Consider the following 15,580-nt stretch of genomic DNA (forward strand, 5'->3'; position numbering starts at 1 on the left):
GAACTTTAGGATATAACAAATTTATGATTTTTTTGTGATAAATTAATACCAAAAGAAAAACTCTTATCCATTAGAAAAAAGTCAACACTTCCTGCACCCTGCGTGAAAGAAAGTAGGATATCAAGAACCAGATGTGAGATGCCTCTATGCTCCTCACTTTTGTCAAGGAGTCTTCTTGTGCCTCAGGCATAACATTTAAAGAGGATTCGGTTGGCACTGAGGTCAGAAATGTAGCAGCTTGCAAAAATACTCAATGTAATAGAAAATAGATGAAATACTATTTATCCTGCTCATTTGTTTCTTTATTTTATGAAAAAATAGCAAAACAAATGCAAACAAATCTGTTTTCTGACATTATGTGGGAGGCTAAGGAATATTGTCCTGAATTTATAAGTATCTAGTTTAGGATGAATGATGACACTACCTCCAAATCCACGTGTGGACCTATTAACCCCCAGTATATTGAAATATGAGTTTAACTGAAGACGTGGTCTTTACTGAAGTAATTAAGTTAAAAAGAAGTCATTAGGCTGGGCTGCAGACAGCAAAAATGATGTTCTTATAAAAAGGGGAAATTGAATCCAAAGAAAATGTGAGGGCACACCCTTCCAGGGAGAAGACAGTTATCTACCAGCCAAAGGCAGAAGCCTGAAACACAACCTTCCTTCAAAGTCCTCAGAAGAAATTGAGTCTTTTGACACCTTGATTTTGGAACTCTACCTCCAGAACTATAAGGATTTCTGTCATTTAAAGCACCAAATCTGGTACTGTTTTTAACAGTAATTCTAGAAAATCAACACAATATCATTCTTTCTTTTGTTTTATAAGTGGAAAGTAGCTCCTAGCCTTCAAGAGATTAAATTTAGTCTTACTTTACCATTTCCAGTGGATTCAATGAATTGCCAATGTCCTGAATACATTTATTTATTGTTCCTTCTCTCCTATTTTGTGACACGAGCATTAGTAAAGAGCTTAGTCAAAGCAGACTTAGAGATGCTGTAGGAAGGCTAAGGTAATATTGGGTAGGCCGTAGACCAAGAGGTCAGTAAGAATCAGGTTCAAAACAAAGAATGGAGTTCAAAGCCAGCCTCAGCAATGACAAGGCACTGAGCAACTCAGTGAGATCCTGTCTCTAAATAAAAATACAACATAGGCCTGGGGATGTGGCTCAGTGTTCGAGTGCCCCTGAGTTCAATTCCTGGTATTAAAAACCAAAACCAAAATCAAAACAAAAATTTTGCATTTTTCTATGATAAAAATTGACCACTGATAACAGAGTGAAAAATCAGTACATCAAGATTCACAGACATATAGATGGTTTACATGTAAATTGAATAAAAGTAAATTAATAATTTGTATTTTAAAAAATTAATGGTTTAGGCATTACCAATCAAAACTGCACTAGTCATTTCAATGTTAAACAACTGCTTCATATACATTTTGAGGATAGGAATACTGCTTGTTTTAGTCAGCTTTTTTCCTGCTGTGATTAAAGGAACCAATCAGCACAATTATAGAGGAGGACGAATTTATTTGAGAGTTCATGGATTCAGAGGTCTTAGTCCATAGAAAGCAGGCTCCATTCCTCAGGGCTCAAGGTGAGGTCCAACATCATCGCAAGAGAACGTGGCAGAGGAAAGCAGCTCACATCACAGTGATCAGGAAACAGAGAGAGACTCCATTCACCAGATACAAGTATATCCCCCATAGCCATGCTCCCAGTGAACCACTTCCTCCAGACACATTCTACCACTTCAGTTACCACTCAGTTAATCCCTATAAGGGGATTAGATCACTGATTGGGTTAAAACTCTTACAACCCAATCATTTCTCCTCTGAATCTTCTTGCATTGTTTCATATGTAAACTTTTGGGGGACACCTCACATCCAAACCATAACACTGCTCTTGTGTTTAACCCACAGACTCAGGAGCCAGAGAGCCTGGAATTAAATCCTTCCTGATCCTAGAATATACACTATGTGATTTGGGGGAAGGGGAGGGAAAAAATGTCTACTTGTTAGCATAACTTTGTGTTTTAGTTTCCTCATCCATTAAGTAAGGGTAAAAATAGCACATTTTCAAGTAGATATGTATTGTGGAATGTTGAAGTGTAACTAATCAACAGATCAAAACCTGCTGGAAGCCATCTATGAACCATGCATGGACTAAGCAATGTTTGAGCCATTAGGCAGAGAAGCCTGGTATCAGGAGCTACCAGTAAGAACCCAGTGGTTGAAGAATGCCTGATTCATGTGGTGCCCTGCCTAGCACACCACTCAATTTCTAGCCAGAGATGGGAGTGGCTTGTCAAAGTGCCAGTCAACCTGTTTACTGAAAGACCCCTGCCAGTGGAGAAGAAAGCACCAAAGGAAACAAGACTTCTCCTACTCAAACCTTATCCTGCTTTTGATATATTCTCCCTTAAATAACGAATCTGGGCCTTTTTCAGTAATTTAATTCCTACTTATATCAGACTGGAAGACTGACTCATCAGATGGTCCTCTTTTTATATATAATTTCTGGCTCTGTCCTTATTTCTTACTGATTATTTTAGACTTTCTATTTTCCCAGGCATCTCATACCTCCTAGTCAGGAACCTGCTCTGTCAGGGTCCTGGCCACCTGGATAATTACCTAAGATAATTTTCATTTTAATGGTAAGAGCACATGATATCCACTTTTTACATTTTTCAAGATTACAATACATTGTCATTACAATATATTGTGTATGTATATTGTATATGTAAAATACATTACAATATATTGTCATACACAATATATTGTAATACAATATATTGTCATTAACTATAGCCACAGTGCAATACAATAGGTCTCTTGAACTTCATTCCTCCTCACTGTACACTATGTAATCTTGACCAACATCTTCCCTCTATTCCTAACCCCTGACCACCTCAGGCTCTATAAAACCTTTGTATCTATACTTCTATGAGGGATGTCTATGTTCTTATGCTTATAGCAGCATTATTCACAATAGCCAGAGTGAAGAATCACCCAAGTGTCTGTGAGTGAATGAATAGATAAACAAAATATGGGAAGTATACACAATGGAATAATATCAGTCATAGAAAGAATGAAATCTGCCATTTGTGAAAGCATGATGAACTTGCAGGACATTAATCTAAGTGAGTTAAGCCATGCACAGAAAGACAAATACTGTGTGATTACACTCATATGTGAAAGATAAATTGTTTATTAAATAAATCAATTAAATATGAATTAATATGAGAAGTTGCCGCAATCTGGCTGGGCACAATTACGAGCCACTTGTCAAGCAGAAACGAACTTTATTTTTAGAACACACGCTGCACCACACAGGCTCTTCAGGAATTCCCTCAGAGCCAACTGACACCATCGGCTTCCAAGGAGCCTCTCCACACTCCACTTCTCCTGCTCTTGAGGCCGATTGGCTGGGTCGCATGGGCAGAGCCAAAAGAGTCCCCCAATGAGCAGCTCCATGGTCTGAAAGGGCGGGTAAACAGCCCAATGAGCATCACTGCAGAAGAGCCAATCAGCTGGCAGCTGGAAGTTTGCTGGGGCCAAGGTGAGCCAATCAGCTGGAAGTTTGCTGGGGCCCCTTCAGCTGTGGCTTTCAACAAGAATTAAAAATTAAAGTTTGGCATTATAATGTATACTCTCCATGGTCTATATTTTTCTCCAGTCCTTTTGCAGTCACAAATTTCAAATCTTTGAGAACTAAAATAAATTCTTGAAAGAAATTATCAGTTATATTAAAAATATACACATTGGTATTTATTTCCACATGTCTAAAGTTAAACAGATTTCCTTCCACATTATAACATACTGATAAATCCATGCTGCAGGAAAATTGTTGTCAACTGAAAAAAGAAATAAAGTATATTCCAAATATCAAACATACTTATAAGACAAGCCAAAGCATCAGGTGGAATGTTTAAGAGCTGACTTTAAAACATGATTTAAAATCTAGACAGTCAAAAGAATAATCTAAAGAACCTTAAAACATAGTCATAGCTTGCTATGGTTACATGAACCAAGATCTGTAGGCTTCTAGGAGTGGGGCACCACAAATCCTTAAAAAAAAAAGTAAAAGGATGAAATGAAAGAAATAAACAACAATAAAAGTCCTCTCCAGATGTTTTAATTATGGGCACATAGAGGACCCACTAGCTAGAAGATCTCTAAGGATTTCAGATACTTACTTGTGTCTTTGTAGTAAATCTCTGTGTTACCATCAACCACAATATTAGCATTGAATCAAAACAATTAACATGTTTTCCTTACTAATATTGCCCATTCTATCCTTAATAACCCATTCTTAATTATATTAAGTTCAAATTATTGTACACCATTGCCATGAGTTCGCCATATACTTAATTAGTATAGATGAGTAATGTGACTGCTAAGGAAAACAGTGGAATTATGAAGACAAAAGAAGCAGATTTGCATTGCAGTCACAAAATAACAGGTGTAGCTACTATCCAAATAGTATCTGTATTTGGATACAGTATAGTATTTCAAAAATATATAGATGCAGTATTTCAAAAATCAATACCAGATGAGTAGGTTGTTATTCAGTGATTCATTGCATTTGAATCTAGCAACTAGAGGCGATTGAATATTTTTAAAGAAGATGCATGGGGGATTGCCATCCTGGTTCAAAATGTACTTGGGGACCATTCAGTGAAAAATAAAAGGAATGCATAGTTTTATAGAACTTGGCAACTCCTGATTTCATAGTGCTGTGGTATTTATTTTCTAGATAAAAAGACACAGCCATATCATCAATAAAAATAAGGTATGTGACTATTAAAAGATGATTTGTTTAAGAAATATTAGGTACACTATCTCAGTAGACAGATTACATAAATCCTCTGGCTTGTTGTACAGATTTGGTACAAATTGCTAGTAATAGGATCCAAGTAAATTATTAGCAGATGGTTTATTGGGAGGAGTTCTCTTTGAAGTGTTGACAAACATTTCAAAAAAGACTGCAAAAGGTTCCACTTCATAGTTAAATCAGTTATAATTGTCTACTTTCATTAACCAGTAATAAAGAGATTCATTGTAGTTAGGGTCCAATTGATTTTAGATTAACATAAAAATCTTACCCAAATGTTCTGTAAATATCCTGAAGAGGTACAGATAACCCTTTCCTTCTTTTCGCCTTCATTCACAAAATGATATTACAGAGTAACTGTACTGCAGCCAGTTTCTATGATAGTAATATGTTTTCACTAAAATGTGTGAATACACAGAAGGACCTGGAGTCTTAGATATTTTCATCTACTATTCTAAGATGTTTATCAAGCAAATGAATTATTGTCTGCATTTTCATAGTATTTTACCAGTACTTTCTTCTTGGCCCAGTATTTTTCTTTCCATTAGATTGACAAAATTTTTGATTCAGTCTTGGATTCCCTTGCCTCCCATACTTCATTTAACTTTTATGTTCAAAAAGTCTATGCTTTGAGTTAATGTCCTGATCCTTTTAAAGTTGTCTTTTCCACAATCACTAAGTTAATTCAGTTAGAAAATCAAAGAGATTCAAACCAACAGTTCCCTGAAATATAATCAAAACCGTGGCTAAGATCAGTCACATTAAATGGAGGCCATATATGTGACCTGGAAAAGGGAATATTTAAATGAATACTTTATCATAGACCAATTTGTTGTGATATTTGATTTGATATTCAGTATTATGCTTCAATCTTTAAGTAAGCACTACATTGAGCTTATTCAAATTTGGTCAAATTAAACAAGTGTGGTGGTCTCTCTTGCCCCCCCCCCACACACACACACTTTTTCTCTTTGTGTGTGTGTGTGTGTGTGTGTGTGTGTGTGTGTGTGTATACTGCTAGGGATTGAACCCAAGGCTTTGCAAATGCTACACAACTGTTCTACAACTGAGTTACATCCCCAGGCTTCTAGTTATCTCAATTAGAAAGATGTCCATTTGGTACGAATGAGCTCTCCAAAAGTTTTCCTAAAAAAATTGTTTTTATTAACAATTAAAAGCCTCTTACAATTGACACATGTTGTTTAGAGCATATCAATGCATCTGTTCCATAATAAATAAATTGTGATCACGCTTACCCCTACAGGAATCAGGTTACAGTGATAACCTCATTCATGGGACAGCAAATCTGACATAATTTATAGCAGTTGTAATAAGTCTATAAGCCATGCAAACTCACTAAAGGCTTTGCTATAGTCTGAAATATGACTACAAGATATTACTCATTAAAGCTCCAATTACTTCTCATGTGGAGTTTTGAGAAAATGCTTTCAAAAATGTTTATTCAAAATTAACTAGTAGTATTAGTAAGTGAAACAGTCAATAAGGCACACAAAATTTTAACAGACTTCATTGATTTAAATTATTTTCTAAATATAAATTTTGGTTGTGATCATACATACAAGGACATTAATGCAACAAAAAAACTTTTGTTAAATTTCCCCCTTCTTGTATTAAATAATGCAATATAACATTTATTATTTATTTATCTCTATAGTTTATCAGTCTTTGATGATTTTGCCAGAAATAAATTATTCAGTGTGGATTAATTGTATAATTGCTTGCAATGGTACTGTAAGATGCTCATAGTTTTTAAATTCATGTGATTAGTAAGTTTCTCTGGCAAGTATGTTCTATATATAATACACACATAAAGAGAGAGATTACTATTTCTTCTAATAGTTGCAGTATCTCTGGTTTAATTCCTAGGTCCCTAACCCACTTTGAGTTGGAGTTTTGTGCATGGTGAGAGATATAGGTTTAATTTCATTTTGTTGCATATGGACTTCCAGTTTTCCCAGTACCATTTGTTGGAAAGGCTATCTTTTCTCCAATGTATGCTTTTGGAGCCTTTTTCTAATATAACTGTAGTTATGTGGGTTTGACTGTCTGACCTCTATTCTGTCTGCAAGTCTATTTTGGTGCCAATACAATACTGTTTTTATTACTATGGCTTTGTAGTCTAATTTAAGATCTGGTACAGTGGTGCTACCTGCTTTACTCTTCTTGCTAAGGATTGCTTTAGCAAGTCTGGGTCTCTTATTTTTTCAAGATGAATTTCATGACTGATTTTTCTATTCCTATGAGGAATGTCACTTGGAGTTTGATTGGAATTGCAATAAATCTATATAGTGCTTTTGATAGTATGGTCATTTTGACAATGTTAATTCTGCCTATCCAAGAATAAGGTAGATATACCCCAAGTACATGTGTGAAGACACGAATGGTGTGACTCTATTCTGTGTACAACCAGAGATATGAAAAATTGTGCTCTATGTGTGTAATATGAATTGTAATGCATTCTGCTGTTGTATATAAAAATTAAAATTAAACAAAAAAAAAAGAAAAGAAACAAACCTTAAAAAAAACTAGGGTATAATTTTCTCTGGGTCTGTGCATTCTCCCTCATCTTTCATGTTTGTTGGAAATAACTTTTTAAATCCATAGTAATAAAAAGTAGCTCTCATGGCAAAATTAGAGAGAGAGAGAGAGAGAGAGAGAGAGAGAGAGAGAGAGAGAGACTACTTTGTAGAACTCTGTCAATTATACCAGCTAGGCTTTATATGGCATACAAATGCAGCCTATTAGTAGGTTGGTATCCCACCTGCTGCAGGGGCATAATAGTAGATATGAAAGTTGTTCTGAAATTCTAAAGATGAACAAACATGGCAAGAATATAGAACAGCAAGTCAAAAAGAAATGAACAAAGCACATGTACACTTTAACCAAAAAGAGTGTAAATGCAATTATTCAGTGACAATTATACCTATTAATACATAGCTATTTTAAGTAAGAATTAAGTTAGAACAATAAAAATTTAATTAATTATATTCATATAAATAAATGTGTTTTTCTTGTTGCAAAAACATTCTTGAAACCTCACAGACATAACAGTTTAAATCAAACAATATTATTTCTTTACCTTTGCTATTCTTTCGACTGTCCTACAGAATTAATTTGAGCTCACAATATAATTGAAGCCATATTCATAGTAAGTCATACTTATGTAAAGAAGCAAACATGCTAATAATAGGCAATAAATTAAATGCTATCACAAAAACATAATGGTTGAAATTCAGTAGCATATATATTTACAATTCAGGGTTTGAAAAGGGAAGTTTCATCTCTAAAGGAAAATCCTAATAGTAGAATTAGTAGAGGATTAAGGTGATAAGATTATGGGAGGAAACATTGGTAATGAAATGAGGAATATATTTTAGAGCTATAGTTAGAACAATAGGTGACAATTAAACAGCCTCTTCTTCTATTCCAAATCCAAAATTGAAATGTAAAGAAAGCAGATATATTTTCTTGGGAGCGATGAATAAATCATGGGTCATGAACTCTCCTGTGACAGAGGCGATGTCCCTCTGGAGAACTATCAGTGCCAAGGTGTTCATCAAAACTTTGCTATGGTGACACCCTTTTCAAAAGGGGGTTCTGTGCCATCCATGGAACTGTTCAGTTCTTGACATCATATTCAAATGCCAGCTGCCTGGGGGTAGAGAGATATGGGCATAAGCTGATAATTATAATTAGGCTGTACAGAAGTTTGTCCTTCACTTTGAGTGCTTTGAAGAAACTTTCTCACAGTAAATCCTTTTAATGCTACAATGTATACAATAAACATGCTGAGCTGACTCATTGTCATTGCACTTCATCCAAGTGTAATGCCTACCATGTCCCAAATTTTTCTCTATATATGTGTCTGTTTGTTCTTTCTAATCCCCAATCAATCTTATTTGGTTTCTTGAGTTTAACCTTGGTACAGGTCATGACAATATTTACTATGAAAAGACACATGGATTTGAAAGACAAGGAAACCTCCAATCCAATTGAGCAGAAACAGAAAAGTGCAAAGATAATGGATATGGTTTGCTAGTATTACTGAGTCAACATTTGGATGAACGTTCAGAATATTGCTGCAGAATCTGCCAAACAAATCAACTTTTTTTTTCATAATGTCAAACAGAATAGCAGAGTTATTAATCCCCAAGAAGAATAAGAGTGAGACATAGAAACAGAAAGACAGAGCTGGCTGACTGATGGATAAACCTAGGTAAATAATAACTCTTCTAAACCAGAAGACAGTTCCTGTCACTTTGGAACAAGAATTTAATTAAGAGCAAAATGGGGACAGAAAAAGAGAAAAAAACAGTGAACTCAATAATTCACCAAATAGCAGGTATCTCCTGTTACTGTTGCTGTTTTTCCAAATCAGAATCCATTGCCCTCTTTATTTTTTTGTGATAGCAACATGTTAATTTTCTTTTGAAAATCACCTCTCTGTTCCAGTCAGTCCCTTGTGAGGCGTAGTTCTAGAGCTGTTGCTGCTCTCTCGGGAGAGCATGGGAGAAACATATTCTGTCAAGAACACAGCAAAACTTAGGTGAGTTTGAGCATCCCATTCTCTGCATTCCATTCAACATTTCTTATTTTTCTGTCCTTTTGATAATAGTCATTCTAACTGGGGTGAAGTGGTATTTCATTGTGGTTTTGAGTTGTGTTTCTCTGCTGATTACTTATGTTGAGAATTTTTTTTCACATATCTGCTGGCAGTTTTTATGTTTACTTTCCAAAAATATCTATTCCAATCTTTAGTGTATTTTAAATTGGATTATTGTTTTGTTTGATTATTTTTGTATTGAGTTGTTTGTGTTCCTTATACTTTCTGAATATCACTCCTTTCCCACATACATAGTATGCAAATATTTTCTCTCATTCTTTGTTGATTATTTCCATTATTATGCAGATAATATTTTTTTCAATTTGATATAATTCTATTTGCTATTTTATTTCTTGTGCTTTTAGGGTCATATTAAAAAATTGTTGCTGAAACAAATATCCTGAATGGTTTTTTCTATGTTTTATCCTAGTAGTTTCATAGTTTGGAGTCTTCTATTTCAGTATTTAATTCATTTTTAGTTGATATTTTTGCAGATGAGAAATAGGGGTTGATTTCCTTTATTTATTCTTCTTTTTTTTTTTTTTTTTTGCCTGTGGACATCCTGTTTTTCCAACACCGTTTTTGAAGACTGCTGGTAAGGGGAAAAATAAAGGAGAGAAAAATTCAAGGGACATGGACATTCATATGAAGGTGCAGAATTTTCATTTTTCTGATAAGAGCTCTGGGGAAAATATGCAAACAGAAGTGGAAGATAATAGATAAAATCAAAATTAGAAAAATAAAATCTAAATGTTCAGAAAAAATGAATAAATGAAAGCATATGTCTACATGTATATTTTTAAACTGGTGAGGCTTTAAAAAATTATTACAACAATGAATAGAGAACAATGCATTCAATGTTCTGAATGCAAGCTGTTTTAAACCCAAATTTCTGTAGCACAATGAACTAATAAATAACCAATTGCTACCAGATACTTGTACACAAAGCATCACCCATTTCTTTACTTCAATCCAAGGATTAATGTCAACATTGAACAGAGTATAAGGAAATCCACTTTAAGGCAAAAAAAAAAATATGTCTTGACCCCAAATTCCAGTCTAACTCCTGTATGCCTACTTTTCCATCCACACCCACAGCAAAATATGGAAATTTGTTTCTTCTGCCTGACTCTATTTGATAAGTTTTGCATTTTCTGAGTATACTCCTGTAATAAAATTTTTATGTTTTTATTTTTATGTTTTTGTTCAGTCACATTATGATTGGAATCTGGAATTTCCCTCAAAGATTCAAGTGTTGAAGGCTTAGTACCCAGTGCAACAGTGTTCAGAGGTGGGAACCTGGAGAAGTGATCAGATCATGAGGGTTGTGACTTCTTCAGTAGATTATTCCATTGAGGAATTCACATTTAATGCCATTATTGGGAGGTGTTGGAAACTCTAAGTGCCAGGCCCCAGTTGGAAAAAGTAGATCACTATGAGCATGTCCTAGAAATATATATCTAATTACCCAGACCATTAGTCTTATTCTTTCTCTGTCTCTCCCTACTCTCTCTCTCTTTCCTGGCCAAGAATTTGGATCTGAATAAATTGATAGATAATAGTACCATAAACCAAAAGATGTTACTGAATTAAACAGCAGTTCCTGCTGGAGTCATAGTGGAAGTTCAGGATTAGGTAAGCAACCATAATGGATCAAGATGATCCACTCTTCTCTATGAAGTTTTATCTCACCACTGGTAGCATGGAATTAGCAGACCATTGACTAAAACCTCTGGAACTGTGAGTCAAATAAATCTTTACCCTTGTAAGTAATTTTTCCAAGGTATTTTGTCACAGTACCACAAAGGTGGTGAAGGATTTGGTTCATTAGAATTTCTGACTTGACCTAAATAGTGATAACTTTCATTCCATTATCTTTTCATAAGCATTACACATATTACCTAAGATAAAGACTTTTTTATTTCTTCTTATGGAATTGTCATGTTTTACTTGATATTATAGTATCGTCTTGGTTTTTTACCCAACTTAGTAGAACTACCTCAAGTTTTGTTTAGGTGGATTCTGCTCTGTCCAACCTCCAAAGGTTGGAATAACCAAGTAATCATTATTGGATATTTTTCTCTTATCCATTTACATTCTTATCCACTCCAATGACATAAAATATCATACCAGGTTTATAAGTCAAAATTTTGATCTACAGTTCTAATCTCTCCTCAGGGAGAACTATTGATGCAATTTCCAACTCTGTATCTCCACTTACCCATCTATCAGACACCACAATCTTGTCGCTAAAACAGTATCCTTAACTTCCACTATGACTCCAGCAGGAACTGCTGTTTAACTCAGTAAGTCATTTTGGTTTATGGTACTATTATCTATCTACTTATTCAAATCCAAATTCTTGTTTTCTTTCTTGGACTCTCTTCCTTTATCTCTAATCCTTAAGCAAGCTGATTTTTCTGTTATTTAGAAATATGTACCAAATCTGTCATATTTTTTTAATTTTGATGAAATATAGGGTTGAAAATAAAATTGTACCTCAATTGGACTACTGGAATTGCCTTCTAATGAGGTAATAATCATTCCTTTTTTGTTGCTTTCCCTATTTGCTTACAATCTTTTTTTTTTCCTCAGAGATGCTAGTGTGAACTTTAAAGGTGAAAAATATATCATAATGATTCCTCTATTTATTCTCTCTGAAAATCTCCTTATGGAACAATGTCATGAATGATTCCAGAAGCTGATTGCAGTTCTATTTTTTTTTTCTGCCTGAGGATTGGGTCCTCTTCTCTTTCATGTTTTGAGAGGTTTCTCAACAAATTTGTTATTACCCTAATGATTGATCATTTTTTCCCTCAAACCTCCATCATCTTCCTCAGATCCCAAAATTTTCAGGCAGAAGTGGAAGAGTTTGATTGGGAGAAGACCAATCCTGTCTATCTCTGCAGTAGCCTAGGTGTTTCAGAAAAAGAGCACCAATGCTATATACAGAGACAGAAAGATAAGCAGCGTGTATCTTTCTTATCTGTCTCTCTGTAAGTGTATGCACCTGCACGTACACAAAGGTATGTGTAATAGATAGATATAGATAGATAGGTATAGTTTAGATAGAAAGAATATGTTTTATTTTAAGGAATTGGCTCATGCAATTATAGAAGTGGACCTTCTCAAGATCTTGGACTATATTTTTAGCTCTAAATTATATCATTGTCACTAAAATTTATTTGGCTTTATTTTACTGTCTCTTCCTTGATTAATTGCAAGAAAGTAATGTACAAAGTACATGAAAAAAGTATCCTAGAATAATTTAGAACATCTGTAAAAATTGAATTTGCTTAGTAAAATTATGAATGAAGTATTAAAAATAGCCCAGAAATGAAGAATAATTTACATTTTCAATTATATTACATGTAATCAACATAAAATAAATATGTACAGAAAACTTATGTCACAGCCTTCAAAGTAAATTTTTGCAAAAGATTTGTACACACAATTAATTTTATGTCCACTTAAGAAAAGACACAGAAACACACAACACAACAAGAATATCTATATGTTTAATCAACTTTTAATCTTCAAATCACTTAATAACATAGAAATTTTGTGACATTTACACTATTGGATATAAACATATTCAAATGTAAAGTTAATCAATTAAATTAAACATATAGGATAATATCTTATCTGAAGCATATTCACAATTATTAAAATCTAAAGCGATAAATACAAATATGCCAATTTTAGGAATTTTTCTGAAATGCTTTATCAATAACCACATTACATTTATTATTCAATTATAAGTGTTTTTAGTTGTGTTTTGTTTTTATTTTTGCTCTTGTTTTTGGTAATGAGTATTAAACCCAGGGGTGCTCTACCAATGAGCTATATCCTCAGTCTTTTTTTAGTTTTAATTTTGATACAGATCTCCCCCAATTTACTTAGGGCCTCTCTAAATTGCTGAGGCTGGTCTAGAACTTGCAATCCTCCTGCTTCAGGCTCCAGAGTTGTTGGGATTACAAGTGTGCACCACCATACCCATCTAATTATTGGGTTTGTAAAGAAATTCAGATTAAAAAAAAAGTGTAGAGAACTTCCATATGCCCTTTAAAGGTCTTCTAAATGTTAACATTGTTTTACTTCATCTAAAACTCACTTGCATACTTTTATCTATTTCTATTTATCTATTTACTTGTGTAACTGGGAGATAAAGATATAGATAACATTGAATTAATTTTAATATAATATGTGATACAATATACAGTCTGTATAAGGAAGTTAGGTTGATACTTCTTCAGAGCATATATCCTAAAAACATCAATCTTCTCTTTTGCAATCAGAATACAATTATGAAAATCAGGAAATTAATATTGATAAAAATCTGTTATTCTTTATTGATAGAAATCTATTACATTATCTAACAGATAGCCAATATTAAAATGTTCTCATTTCATTAATTTCCTTTGCTGCTTTCTTTATGTGTGTATGTGTGTGTGTATGTGTGTGTTACTTGTTCAAAAAGCAGATGTTGAAAATACAGTTTAGGTTCACATGTTGCATCTAGTTGCCATGTCTTTTCTGACGTTAGTGGAGTTTTTTGTTCAATACCTTTTCAGTTTTGAAGAGTGTGTGGCAGCTATTTTGCAGTACATTGCTCATATTATGTTCTGTCAGATAGACTTACCATGAGATTTAGTTCCTATATTTTGGGCAAAAATACCATGAGAGTAATGCTGCATCCTTTTTAGTGCAAAATATCAGGGTTTATATTGTCTATTTGTTGGTTTACATTATTTACCATTAACTTTGATCATTTTGGTAACAAGTTAAGGTCTGCCAGGTTTCTCCCATGTAAATTTACTATTACCTTTTTGTAATTGAAAAGACTCCTGTGGGAATGCATTATAATGATGTAAATACGCTGTTTTCCCTCAAACTCTTTCCATTAGATTTAGCAGATATTAATCATTCTTGTTTTATTCAGTTATTAATATGAAGATTGAAAAATTGTAGCTTAATTTAATCATGACTTCTACATTTCTTTGGTGGATTTTTACTATAAATTGAGTTTTCCCTTTTATTCAAATATTTATGTTCATTTGTGTGCACTAATAGAATTTTACTTTTGTGGGTTATTATCATAAATTTTACTAAATTCCTGATTTTGATAGTTGCACTCTTATTACATAAAAAATGTCATTTGTTTTAGAAAATGTTCTGAGGAGGGATATTTGAACTTATCTGCAAAGCATAATTGTGGGTTCCAATCATGAGCCAAAGGGAGTTTCTACAAAACCACTGTCTGTGTACTTTAATATGTGACATCATTTTTGAATGATTATTTACTTTCTGGTATAATAAGGTGTTCCACAATTTTATTTTCAATATTCCATTCTCTAGTTGGAGTATAAATCATTGAGTTTCCATTATTTTCAGTGCAGAATGATATTAGAAAGCAAGATATGTCCACTGGTGCTTATTATTACAGGATGTTGTTACTTCTTGCCCTCTTAATGGAAAGGACTAAAAAGCATATTCCTTAGTGCCTACATATTAACACACATCTTTATTCTGTCTATATATACATATATCTATAAGTTGCCTTGCTCTTTATTTCAACATAGCACAGCAACGTTCATTCTAGCCTTTCTTCTTGCTGTCTGTGTAACTTCATTCTCCAATTTTGGGAAACTGGGTCTAATTTTCCACAACACATTCATTTATTGTCTCATTCAAAAAACAAAGATAAACTAGCTACAAACTTGTTAACCCATACCACTGTGAAAATCAAACTTGCCGTTTTGAGATAAATATATTTACAATTATTTTCTGTTCTTTTTAAGGAAAAAAAAAGACTAGTATAGTAAAAATATTCCATTCAAAAGTAAGTTGGAGGCAGTTGCCATGGACACGTCTGTAATCCCAGTGGTTTGTGAAGATTACAAGTTCAAAGCCATCCTCAGCAAAAGTGAGAGACTAAGCAACTAACTCATTGACACCCTGTCTTTAAATAAATTATGAAAAAGGGCTGGGGATGTGGCTCAGTGGTTGAGTCCCCCTGAATTCAATCCCTGGTACCCCCTAAAAAAGTAAATTGAAGTGGTTGTAGAGGTTCATGCCTATAATCTCAGCTACTCAGAAGGCTGAGGCAGAAGGACCCC

The sequence above is a fragment of the Urocitellus parryii genome, chromosome 3 (assembly GCF_045843805.1).
Source record: "Urocitellus parryii isolate mUroPar1 chromosome 3, mUroPar1.hap1, whole genome shotgun sequence".
Lineage (NCBI taxonomy): Eukaryota > Metazoa > Chordata > Mammalia > Rodentia > Sciuridae > Urocitellus > Urocitellus parryii.